The 13,082-nt window shown below is 46.3% G+C and overlaps 1 protein-coding gene across 3 annotated transcripts in view; it reads left to right on the top strand.

Annotated features, from left to right (window-relative positions):
* Window positions 1-6,324: 6,324 nt before the first annotated feature.
* The window catches only part of bcor (BCL6 corepressor), a 38,243-nt gene continuing 31,485 nt past the window's right edge, over window positions 6,325-13,082 (top strand). Inside the window, exons 1-3 of one of the 3 annotated variants that reach the window (XM_036209725.1) lie at window positions 6,325-6,400; window positions 6,497-6,992; window positions 11,134-11,246. The gene's annotated coding sequence lies outside the window, so the exon portion shown is untranslated. Of the gene's footprint in view, window positions 6,401-6,496; window positions 6,993-10,382; window positions 11,247-13,082 lie in introns of those variants that run through there. The other 2 variants (XM_024286114.2, XM_024286115.2) reach the window with 2 other exon arrangements.

Genomic DNA, 13,082 nt, shown 5'->3' with positions numbered 1-13,082 from the left:
CGGGGGGGGTTCTGTGCGCACATGTGAACCTGGCTTGTTTTTTTGCGCTTCAGCGTCTGATTGCAGCAGCAGATGGCTGGATCGCTGTGACCTCCCAGAGCGCAGCGCTTCCAGTGTGCGCGCGGGGTTCACGCCGCTTTGGTTTTTACAAGACCCACACCTACACGCATGACAGGACGTAAAATGACAGCAAGAAGCCATGGGATCGCAGTCAAAAGCAGTTTTTTACCCCTCCTTCCTCCCCAGTCACCATATTATCAAAGGCAGGGGCTGTTCTCAGACCACCAAGTTCAAACCACAAAAGCAGCTACCATAAAGAAACCAGGGGGTGGGAAACAACAACCCCTTCAGACGTGTCTCTGAAGATCCAGCTGCGCGCCAGGGTCTCGGGCACCACAAATGCGGTTTGCCCTGCAGATTCTCGGAGCAATATTCATCCTAATCTCGTTTCCCAGTGACTGATGGAGAGAGCTGTTTGGCTTCAGCGGCTGCTGATCAGGGGTGGAGGCTGGGAGGAGGACCTGATGTGTGGGCTGCGGGTTCTCTCCCCGACGCTCCTCTGACCTTTCAGCGCGATTATATGCGTGATATTAGCATGATTCAGCCGCTCAGGGCCAATTTCATTATTTACTTCTCTGTTGACTCTGTGGTTTGTACTGGAGCGTGTTTCAGAGCAAAGCAAGCTGCTGGGAGACGCGACGTCTCGCTGCTGACAGATCAGAGGAGACGACCAGTATTTACACTGACGATAAACAGTGCATGCTTTGGTGGAGGGTCACGGGGTTGCCAGGTTGGATCCCGGCTGCAAAAAATCTGGCCAGCAACAAGAAGGGACATATGGTGCAGTGCGGCCAAATGTTTTGGTTATGAGACGCTTATTGCCAAGGTTAAATATGGTGGTGTCCCTCCCGATTCTGTTGACAAACGCCTCCTCCTGCAGGAGCAGAGTGTGTCTCTCCTCTCTTACAGCTTTGTGCAAAGTACATTTTTTCTCGGATAAATTACAGAATGGATAAAGGGAGGAATCAAAATCAATCAAAGCACCAACATTTATGCCAAGTGTGAAAATGTATGTGCTTTTATTTGTTCGCGTTAAAATTTTAGCAGCTCAATAAAGCTGGGTCTGTTATTTTCATTTTTATTGTCAATACTTTGACCGTATAAAACAAGTACGGTGTGACAAGGCAAGCTATAAGACATTAAAAAACTTTGTAAAAAAAAAGAGAATATTAACTGGGGTGGATTTCAATGTTGCCTTCACTGATCTCTCTCTGGATCTATTAAACTTTTGACATTCATCATGCTAATTGTGTGGATGTCCAAAGTCTAAAAGATCAGAAAGATTTCTGTAAAGTTTTCTAAACTTTGCAATATCACAGCAGAACTGTTGCATTCTGGGAAAACATTTATTATTTCTACACATTTTAGTCTGGAATGAGATAAATGTATATAATGTTGAATAATTCACATAGGTGTTTTGGAAGAAGTTCTGCCGCAGACGCTTTTCACAATCCGGGCTGGGGACCAGCACAGTTAAATTTAGACTTGGCCCCCAGTTAGGCAGTAGCCGTGAAGGGTCTTGCCTAATGCTGCGTTCACACCAGATGCGATAGCAGGTGCGCCAAGTTTCACTGTTAAGTCAATGTGGTCTTGTGGCGCAAGTTGGGCGTTGGGTGCGGCGCATCAACCAATCCGGTACTCAGCTTTGGCCAGGTGGGGCCCATATGGTTTAAAAGTGGGGAGAAAATGTGGGTCCCGAATGGGTTTGTCCACGGTTTCCGTGGTGGTCCCACCTGTGTTTGCCCCCATTGGCTTAAGTGAGTGCTCAGTGGGTGGCTCGCTACGATAGCTAGCCGCCCAGGGGACAGCAGAGCTCGCTAGATCACAAAAATTGAGCTTGATAGCTCGATACAGCGAAGCTGGCTAGCTCAATACAGTGGGGCTCCCTACAATGGAGCTTGCTACAGCGGAGCTTGATACAACAGAGCTTGCTACGGCAGAGCTAGCTAGTTCGCTACTGCGGAGCTCAATACAGCAGAGCTTGATACAATGGAGCTTGATACAGCAGAGCTAGCTAGTTCACTACAGTGTAGCTACCTTGATTGCTACAATGGAGATTGCTAGCTAGCTACAGTGAAGCTAGCTAGCTCTATACTGTGGAACTCAGTAGCATGCTACACCTTCCACCAGTAGGCTGCCTAGAGTACTGAGCCAACCCACTGAGTGCCCACTTACGGGGACAAACCTGATCGGGGCCCACGTGCTTCGTGCTCTCTGCCTGCATAAGCAATTTGTGAGTCAGGGACATCGAGTTTCAATGTTAAGATGCCATCAGCGGTCCTGCGGTGCGATTTGAGCGCCGGGTCTTGCAGCATTGCAATTTCAGCGGTGCAAGTTCAAATTTCAGAACATTGGCGAGGTCGCCTCATCGCCTCAACCAATTAGGGACTCAGCTATGGGTGCAGTACATGGATGATCAATCCAATTTTTCTGATCCTGAACTTCCATCTATTTTCTTAGTCCACAGTATCCCTTTCGGGGGTGGGGTTTGTCTTTCATTTAATTCTTTAAAACATTAAATTGAAAGCTGAAGTAACAAAAAATAAACAAAACAAAAGAACTAGCATGCCAATGTTTGATTAAAACATTAAAGCATTTTGAACGTACAAACCATTATTTTTTCCAAGGTTATGGTAACATAAAGGCCCACAATAAATCTTTTGTAAAGAATCGAGACTTGAAAGGGACAAGGGAGTCAAATTGAAAGGATCGGTTCCCGAGAAAGAACTGAAGTGCCCATCACTACTGGCCCATTTCCCCTCTCTTTGGGTTAATGCTCAAACTGGGCCTCAGACAGAGAGAAGTAGCGTTTAAAACGTCCCTCAGACACAGCTCTCACCGTGGGAGTGCAGTAGCCTACACCGAACCGGGAGAGACTGAATGATCTGATAAACCCAAACACAGTGACGTGCTTATACCGGCACCTCTGCAGACCTCTCCAAAACATATAAACCCAAGCTGCTCACTCAACATCATCCATGTTTTCCATGATGTGGCAACAAATGAAGTCCAGAAAAACTCTTGCCATAACAGAACTGCCATATTTTGAGGGTTTGAATGACTGGTTCTCTTTAGGTTAATAGAAACTTCCATTTATAATTTATTTTCTGTCCATCTTCAGAAGTCGCTGAATCAATTTCAAGGTCACGGGGCTGCTGGAGCCTATCCAACTTCTTAGATAATTTATGTTAGGGTGTTTTTGTGTTGTTTTTTGGAGCAATACACATTTTTGGGTTACATTGTTTTTTTTTTAACCCAATTATTATTATTATTTTGTTAAAATAACCCAAAGAGAAGTTAGTCCCCTTTAAATATCCAAGTTGGGTTAAAAGCAACCCAATTTTGGTTATTTTTAGTGTGGGGTACATCTTGAACAGGTCACCAGTCTACAGCCACACATGCACACCTAGGGATAATTTAGTCACCAGTTAACCTATGAAACATGCTTTTGGTCTGTGGGAGGAAGTCAGAATCCCTGGAGAAAGGAGCAAAAGAACATGCCAACTCCACACAGAAAGGTCCAAACCCGGGATTCAAACACGGGCCTTCTTGTTGTGAGGTGGGAGGGCTAACCACTACACCACAATGCAGCTCCCTTTATGAAGTTCTAAATCTAATTTCTGATTTAAACAGTTACATCTTCTGTTTTCCATCAAGCCAGGAAAATGATTTGTTTTCTGACAGTTTTTTATAAAGTTTTTGTTGAATTATTTTACTTATTTCAATGTCACCATCCTGTCTTTAGTTTGTGCAGCTCAAGGTCAAGATCCATCTGCACTCTTCTTGTTTTATTTCCCATCCAGTTTTATCGGGGTCTGGTAGTAAGAACCACATGTGTTACTGCTCTTGTATATTATGGGGTTCCACAGGGATCACATATAGGGTCCCTTTTTTAATACATTTTTTAAATCAATTCTAAGGAAAAGTAATTTTTCTTAAGTTGCTTTGATGACTATGATCAAAAAGGTTGTATCTTTTTTAGATAAAATGAAAGATTAAAAAGCCCCTAGCTTGTTTTATTTACGCTTTCATGACAGATAAACATGAGGGATGACGTTTTGGTACAAGTGGCAGCTGATGTGTGTCTTTTGGCACCATATTGTATGAAGTAAACTGTGTTAAATCCAGATTTAAAATAGGAATTATAAAATAGTAAATGGCGTATACTTGTAAAGTGCTTTTCTACCTTCCTCGAAAGCCTAAAGACCCATTCACACACACATTCACACACTGGTGGTGGCTCTGCTGCCAAACACTGGCGCCAATTTTCCACCAGAGGCAATGTGGGGTTCAGTGTCTTGCCCAAAGACACTTCGACACATGGGCGGGCAGGGCGGGAGTAGAACTGGCAATCTTTCAATCAGGAGTCGACCGCCCTACCGCTGCACCTCGATTAAAATTTGCTTACCAAATCAGTCCAGTGGGGAAGTCCATCTTCTTTCACCAACCAACCAACCAACCATTTTCCAAACCCATTAAATCCATATTGGGGTCACAGGGTTGCTGGAGCCCATCCTAGCCGCTACTTTTGGGCAAATGGGGGATATATCCAGTTTACCAGTCTGGCGCAGATCTATTCAAATACATAGTTAGGGAAAATTTTGAATCACCAATTAACCTATGAAGCATGTTTTTGGACTGTGGGAAGAGGCTGTAGAATCCAGAAAAAAAAAAACACAAATGCACAGGGAGAACATGCAAACTTCACCCAGAAAGATGGCAGCCAGAGTTTGAACCAGGTTCTTAGAGTGCGAGCCACTCCTCCACCGTCCAACCTGCTTCTCTCACCTATTAGGCAATGTCACTTCAAAAGAAAAATCCTTCATCTAATCTCAACTGAATGACTTTAACTGCCTTTATGTCAGAGTCATAATATATATGTGTGTGGCCTTTATACATAACATGATATATATAGCGTATTAGAACATGTTAAAAACACAAAAAAACATTTTCATTGGAGTGGGACTTTGCAGTCCCCATAAGACAATTTTTTTAATTTTCCCAGTAGTGTTTTAATTATGATTATGAAGTTTTTAACCTAAAATCCAAAACCTAAATGTCTTTAAAAAAAAATGCTTTTTTGATGTTGATCTGAAGCCCCTGTTTTATAAAATCTCCTCTGGGGGGGCGTGGCTTTTGGTGCTGAGGTGAGTAGCTCCGCCCCTGATCCTCCCCTGTCTGTTTATGATAGCTCTGTGTCTCGCTAGCGTAAATCTTCACCGCTGCTACATAAAAATGTCCAGCAATATCAGTAATGTCCAGCCGTATGGCTCTGATCCGGATGTCAGCTCAGACGAGGAAGTGAAGATCTTCATGGACAGAACTTCCTCCAAAATCCTGATTCTTTCTCCTTCCAGTTCACCAAAGACTCTTTTAGCTAATTCTCCAATGTTTATTGACGTTGCTGTGATCAATACATTCAATCATTGGTTTCTCAGAGTTCTTGATAAAATAATGAAAGCTAACATCAAAATGCTCTTTCATTGATTTACAATCCTTTCCAACTGCGGTCAAATGAGCCGCCGTTCACATTTCCGTGGTCACATCAAGAAGCTCCGTGGAGTCTGGTGGAGATTTTCCAGCGTTCTCAGTCCTGCTACCGTAAGTATTGGATGAAACTCACACCAAAAATCCAGTGATGCTGATTTGACCACAGAAATGTGAACGGCGGCTCATTTGACTGCAGTCAATGTGAAGATACCATCTTCTCTTCTCCAGAACCTGAACTAGACACTAGGAACAGATGAGGGTTTAGTGCATGTGCAGCAGAGCTGTTGATGGAAAGAAGATCATTCATTCAAACAGAGTCTCTCCAAGACATTTTGGTTGATTTAAAAGGAGAAATACTCAGAAATGCAAAAACGAAATGATTCTTCTTACATTTGTTCTTTTTCATAAGAAAAATGACACACAGACATGTTAAAACTCAAAACACGTGATTTTCATTATGAAGATCCTCCATCATTGCTCCATGCACCCCTTCACTTCTTCAATGTTGAACACAACCTAAACAAGATGACCTATTAGTGCAGAATATTCCTTTGGACGTGTTGCTTTTTTCATTCTTTAGTCCATTTCTTTCATTCAATGTCAACTTTTGCACATATCAGCACCTTTTCAGAGTTGTACGGTATAATTCCTGTTTCCTTCAGGTCTGCTCTTGTAAAAAAATCATCACCCATCTCCATCTGCTGCCATGTTCCCCAAACCAAAATATTGAGTCAGTTGGATGGCATGTGTTACACACTCCTTTCTATCTGTCAGCAGCTCCTGCCGTGGCTTCCTGAGACGTGAAGTTTACAGGCTATAAACTCCCAAAGCATCACTGTCCTTCCATTTAGTTGAGTGGTATTATTTCACTTGATTTTGAGTTTTAATTCCAATCAGAAGAGCAGAGGAACTTTACTTTTGTCTGATCGGCTGCATGTTTTTTTAGCATTCCTGCTGCAGCGTCGGAAGAGTTCACACCAGCATGAGTCACATCATCCTGTCAGGTCATGTCCCTCTGGCAAAAGCTTAGCCTCCTTTAATTTTTCCCTGTGATTTTTCCTTCTCCCTTGTTTTCCAGAGCGCTTCCTGCTGCAGCAGAGCTCCCCGGTGAAGCGATGGATCACCGTATTCAAATGCATTTTTTTCCCCTTATGCACCTAAATATGCACTGAATGCAGCCCGTCTGTATCAGATAACTGTCTAACCGCTAATTTGGCCTGTTTTTGTTGTCTGAAAACATAAAAAAAACACACAGATGGGAAAAGATAATTAGCTCTTTGTGTTTACAGTGTGGGGTCATCAAGAAGCCGAGCAGAGGTTCAACCTGCCCAGAGAAACTGGACTAACCTCTTGCCGGATGCATTACTTTGGAGTTTACTGATCCAAAGCAAAGTAATCTTTGCATCTGAGAACAATCTGACATCTACACTACTCACAATAAGGTAGAGATATTGTTATTTACACGACTGAAAGAAAAACGTAAAAGTTCCCTTTGGTATGAGAAGACACTCCATTTTCATTAGTTTGATATGTATTTCTCCGAAGATTAAGACATTAAGAAAAAATAGCATAAATTACAAATAAATCAACCATGTCAGCAGGTATTTCCACCATTTGTCACAATGGCAGCTTGTCAGCGACGTCTCATACTCCCTATGATGTTCTTCTTAGGCCACTTGTGTCAAAGTCAAGGCCTGGGGGGGTCTTAGTGTGTTCAATAAATGTTTATCCTGTTCGTCCCGCGACCTAAAGTGTGTTTTGGATTTTGGCCCCTTGTGCGATTGAGTTTGACACCCCTGTCTAAAGCAGTCCATTCCACCCTCCCACAAGTCCTACAATAGTTCACTAAGGGGTACAATCCTCCAGTCTCTGCTTCAGCTGGTCCTAGATGAGCTCCATGGGGTTCAAGTCAGGGGACATTGCTGGTTATACCACATGAGAGACCATATGAAGTCCAGCTGCTGCAATTCTGGCACCATGTGGAGGAGCATTATCAACCATGAACAGAAAGTAGGGGGTACTGGGGGAATTGGGGGATGATGATGGTTCTATGATGGGGTGGGCTAACTACGGCCCGGGGGCCATATGCAGCCCATTAAACTATTTAATCTGGCCCACCAACCTGGAATACATTATATTGATATTTCTTATTATTGTTTAATTTTCCCGGTAATTGTGGTATCTCTCCACAATACATTGATCTTTGGTTCGGTACAGGAAGTTACTCTGCATTCATGTGGTGTTGGAGAATTTTGTTGCTTTTGTGACATTCATGTGTGTTTTCCAAGTCGAGCATTCCAATACTACATGAACACAGCATTTGTCTATGTTTGTGTTTTTCCTTGGGGACAATCAGTCCATTGGTGCAATCGGCACTAAAATGAGAATAAAAATCACAGTTTTAAAACAAAAACTCCACAATGTTCTGTTTTAAAATGTATAAATCTATTTTCAACCAAAATTAAAGCAGGTTTTTGTTCAGATTCTGTTATTTCTTTCTTTAATGAAGTTGATTACATAAACACTCAACATATCTGCTTCTGGTCGGCCCTTCTGTCAAATTTTAGAACCCTTTGTAGCCCATGAGTCAAAAGCTTTGCCCACCCTGATGTCTCTGAGCAACACTCTCATCCCCAAGTCATCACATATTGACGTTTGGTTAAGGACCTCCTCCACGTCACTTTTTGACGTTTTGGGTTTCCACGAGTCAACGTTTTTCGACGTACTGGCTGTTCCCATTATATCTCGGGTCCCCAAGCTCCAGTGCGTAAACCAGAAGGGTCCAGTGCCGCAACACGTAACACACCGGTACTCTAACCCGATATCGGACCAGATACGATGCTAGACCCGAACCAGTACCAGATGCGGTACCGGCCGTGAACCAGTACCGTGTTAAGGGATGCGTCCAGTACCGGTGCCCTAACCCAGTATCAGTCCCCTAACCCAACCAGATGTGGTACTGGACCCGAACCAGTACCAGACGTGGTACTGGGCATGATGCAAACCAGTGCCGGGTTAAGGGATGTGTCCAATACTGATATCCTAACCCAGTACCGGTACCCTAATCTTAACCCGGTACTGGTTTGCGAGTGGTACCGCATCCAGAGGGTTGCGGACCCTTGATTTTATGAACACCCAGTACATCAAAAAAACGATGAGTTGGGGACACCCAAAGTGTCAAAAAGTGACGCGGATGGGGTCTTAACCAAACGTCAATATGTGACGAGTTGGGGATGAGAATGTGTTGCTCTGAGGTAAGCGTGTGCAGTGACTGGGCCATTCAGAACCAAATCAAGTTTGCTCTGACTAGTAATACCTAGCCAGACTGTTGCACCTTCTCCACCAGAGAGAACCCTGGTGACCTATTGACTTCTGCTTATCGCTCACTTCACCTTGTCTACACTGACAACTATCATATCTGTACAAGGTGACCCAACACTCATCAGTGAAGAGGACGGTAGACTATTGTTGAATTGTCCAGGTCACATGGTCTTATGGCCACTGTAAACATTCACGGCGGTGTGTTGACGAGAATGGACACCTGAAACGGTTTGAATCAAAGTGATGGAGTCAGTTGTGAATTGTTTGTCTGGAAACCGTAGTACCCCTCACATTCGGTAAACGGGCCTACAGCTGTGTGGCATTTGCAGAACCATGTCTGAGTGCAGAGGTCCGTACTGGTCATGGTTGCTGTAGTTTTGTGTCTTGATGCAATACACTTCGAGACAAGTTCACCTGCAACATCAACCGACCCAAAGGTGCTATGGCCTTGGAATGACTTTGTGGTAAAATCATCTTTTAATACCCACAGAATGTTGAAGGTTTTTCTTTTCTGGCTTAAGAACACGCGTCAATGTAGAAAACACTAAATGAGGTACGTCTATCACCCCAATCCCGAAAATCTATGAAGTGAAACAAACAACATCCACTGGGTTTCTCACAATACACTCAACTTATTATGAGTATTTGTGTCAGATACAGAGGTGGTAACGTGTGATTGAAGCCTCTGGTGTCCTGTGGTTTAGCAGCTGTGGTCTGTGTGCAACTTTCAGTTCACCTCAGGTTTGATCAGAGGGGGAAAAAATAATAACAAATTGCTCTAAATATGAGTTTTTTTTTCTTTCACGCAGACAGGAAGTCCTCCTCTAGGTTCCTCCACCCTCAAAATCCAAACTTTTTGGACAATCCGGCCCTTGGAGATGAGCTTAGCTCTTTAACTGCATCCATATGTGTGCGCTCTGTGCTTATTTGTGTATGACTGTCTGCTTTAACTCCCACTTTCAACAGCTGCAGCGAGTGCAGCCAGACCTTCTACTGCCAAGTCTCCCTCTTCACTCCTACTCCGCTTCTGTCTCTGTCTGCTGGCCTTTCTCTTTCCACGTCCCGGTTCTCCCTTTTTTGCCCCCCCCTCTTGCATGCACACATGCATGCAGGCACATGATGCACACACCTCAGGCTTGATATTCATAGCCTCCTCCTCCTCCTTGACTTGACATGGGAGCCTTAACAGATGTGCCCCAGCCTTGAGCTGCTGCTTCCTCCATCCCCCACTCGCTCTGTCTTAGCTGCCTTGTGTTTCACAGATTTATCATATCTGTGGGCTTGGAAAAAAAAGCAAGAAACTTAAAGTGACGCTTCATTTGCATAGCCTCAGCCCATGAAGCGAAAGGTGAGATGAGATTAATTTAAGCATACTTAATTAGAATAAAAGTTTGTTGGTGAAAATCAGATCATATGGACTGATTTTTTGTGATTTTATTTTATGGTTTAGTTTGTGGTGGAACATCTTCAAAAACCTCGCCTCTGCTCGATTCCTGTTATGGAGTTTCAGCGGAGGTTTTTTTCTTTTTTTCCCTTTGTGTGTGTGTGCTTGTGTGCGTTTGTGTGTCCTCGTTTGGGCGTGCGCGCGCAGCCAGTGCCGTGCGCTGGAGGCTTATGGTAATTGCGGTCTCCCGACTGGCCTTCTGGGTAGAGTCTGCGCGAGTGGGAGTGGAGTGAGTCGCTCAGTCTCGGCGGCGTTCATCCATTCCGCGCGGCACTCCCCGTACAGCTCCGTGCGTCCTCGGCGCCAACCGAGCTGGGCTCCGACCGGACGGGACGAAAACAAAAGCGGGACCGAGCCGCGAAGCCCGCGGAGTAACCTTGAGCAGAGCCCTGCGTCGACGCGCGGATTCCCCTCCGTCGGGGGAGAGCATGGAGTGACGGAGAGCGGGAGGAAGGGGCTTTTTCCGAGGACGGCGTGCTCCGCTGAAACCCAACATGGCGCTGCTGCGAGGTACAGCCGAGCTGAATTAATTTCTCCGCCGACTTCCCCACCTGTGCGGTCCTTTGTGGGTCCGGGCTCGCGTTGCGCACCGACTTCCAGGACCTCTACCGGCTGGATTTCTGCCTTTTCGGGATCTTTTTTTCTGCTTATTTCATGGAAGTGACACTTTGAGCTCCGAAAACTTCCAATTTTGACAGATGAAAGTCGACCAGCTCCAGTGTGAGATTCATTTCAAGGGGATAACCTGTTAGACACTTTTACTTTTTTTCCCTTCTCCACCTCCACCCTTCTGCTTTTTGGTCGTCTGTCTCCATCAGACAGGACTGTAACCGGGCCAGTCTGCGCACGCACACACGGACGGACCGCTGTCCTCCTTAATAACTTACGCGGGAGGGAATGACCACGAGTGGAGCTTGCAGCGGTTAACCAGGTGAGCCAATCAGCAAAATGTTTTATAAGTGATTTTTGTTTTCTTTCTTTCATCAACATGTGTCTGTGAGTCCCCTGCCCGGGGACAGGAGGCGTGCATGCGCCGTAACGGCCAACCGTCGCTCGGTCAGACGGGCTTTGTGTGCGCTCGTGATGATGAGCAGCGCAGACTGGGAGAGGATCGGGCCACTTCTAAGAATAGCGCATAGGGTGGTCTTTGTGCGTTTCGGCGGGGCAGTGGCATGTGGTTGATAAATAACACGCGAGCCCGCGCGCGCGCTGGCGTGCGCGCCGTGATCCCAGCGCGTGCTCGCCCCTTTATAACTTCGGTCCCGGGTGAAGGTGAGAATGAGCTCCCGGAGAACTTCGTCCTCGGTTGGAGTGGGAGGCATGGAGGGGAGGGGGGGTTGACTGGTGAGGCTTTTCGCACCCCGCCTAGAAAGTGTGTATGTGAGCGTGCGCGTGCGCGCACACGGAGCCTTCTGCGCTAAACAAGGTTACAGAGGAGCAGCCTCGCCCTGCCGGAGGCAGAGATGCTCCTGACACACGGTTCAGTTGGAGGACAAGGGTGGATGATGTGTGCGTGTTGCCGTGACAGCTGAGCGTGCGGGAGCCTTGTTTGGACAGGCTGGACGTTGATCGGTTGTCTCATCAGTCCCAGAGGTGGTGCTGGGTGGAGGAGGGTGAGGGGCCGCACGCTCACCTTCCTGTCTGCTTAGTGGAAACCGCTCTGGCGGTTTGCCATCCCTCCCCGCCTGTCTCTCTCATGTCTTGCAGGTGTTCTTGGCTGTGACTTTGCGCTGCAGACTGTTGTTCTGCGCTTGCACGCAGCCTGACTTTGCAGGGGGAACACTGGCTGCGCCTCTCTCTGGGTCCGAGGAGCGCACCCGGACCCCTAAACAACAACAACAACAAAGCGGGCTACTTTTGAGAGACCTTTCGTGGCTAAAGCTGCTCCTCTTCCTCGTCCAGTCTGCTGGTTTCTCTGCCCGACTCCCAAAAGTGAACTCCGGTGAGCGTGCGCGGCTTGTTGGATGCGCTCCAATCTGAATCAACGACCCTTTAAATCTCCTCTGCGGGCTACATAAACTGCATTTCACGAGCAGCTAAGCCGCGCGCAGCCCGGATGAAAGTGTCAGAACCTGTTCTGATGCGCGAGCGCGAAGGGAAGTGGGGGTGTCACGCGCACGCACATATCCGTGTGTTCCCGGAGCCATACGGGCACTAATTAGAGTCAGCTCTCAGGACGATCGATGCGCCCTCACACTGGCTGGCTCCGTCTCTCCGTGCGCGCGCTCGCGCAGAATCGCTCGCAGCGCGAACGTCTGCTGCACGAACAGACTGGAGGAGCGGGACGGCGTGTTGGGACGTTCCTGCGGAACAGAGCGAGGGATTAACTGGTGGGGGGTTGGAGGCTACTTCAGTGGGCTTTGATGCAGAATAAAAGCTTTGTTGTGTTTGGATTAAAAGGCGCTCTTAATTGGCACGGCGAGGCAAAGGGCACCTGGAAGGGATCTGGAGTTGGATAAGTTTGAAAACCCCGCTGGATGCGTAAAAACTTCGACTTTTGGAGCATTTTTTTGCCTCCCAACTTCGATTTCGCAGGAAATGTTGAAATTTGTGTCGTTTGAAATGCGTAAAATTGTATTTCCAAGTTACTTTGCATTTTCACCCACCACACAAACACCTCTTCCTCAAGGTCTTATAACTCTAAAGCAAACACATTTATGGGAGCCTGGTTTATTTTTGGCGCACGGGGTCGGCCTGTTTTGCGCATCATTATTAATCCGTGCGCAGCAGAGTCGGTGCGGGACTGAGCTGTTCTCCAGGTGTTGGA

This window comes from Oryzias melastigma, linkage group LG21, assembly GCF_002922805.2.
Source record: "Oryzias melastigma strain HK-1 linkage group LG21, ASM292280v2, whole genome shotgun sequence".
Classification (NCBI taxonomy): Eukaryota; Metazoa; Chordata; class Actinopteri; order Beloniformes; family Adrianichthyidae; genus Oryzias; species Oryzias melastigma.
This window is presented reverse-complemented; position numbering and strand designations above follow the sequence as displayed.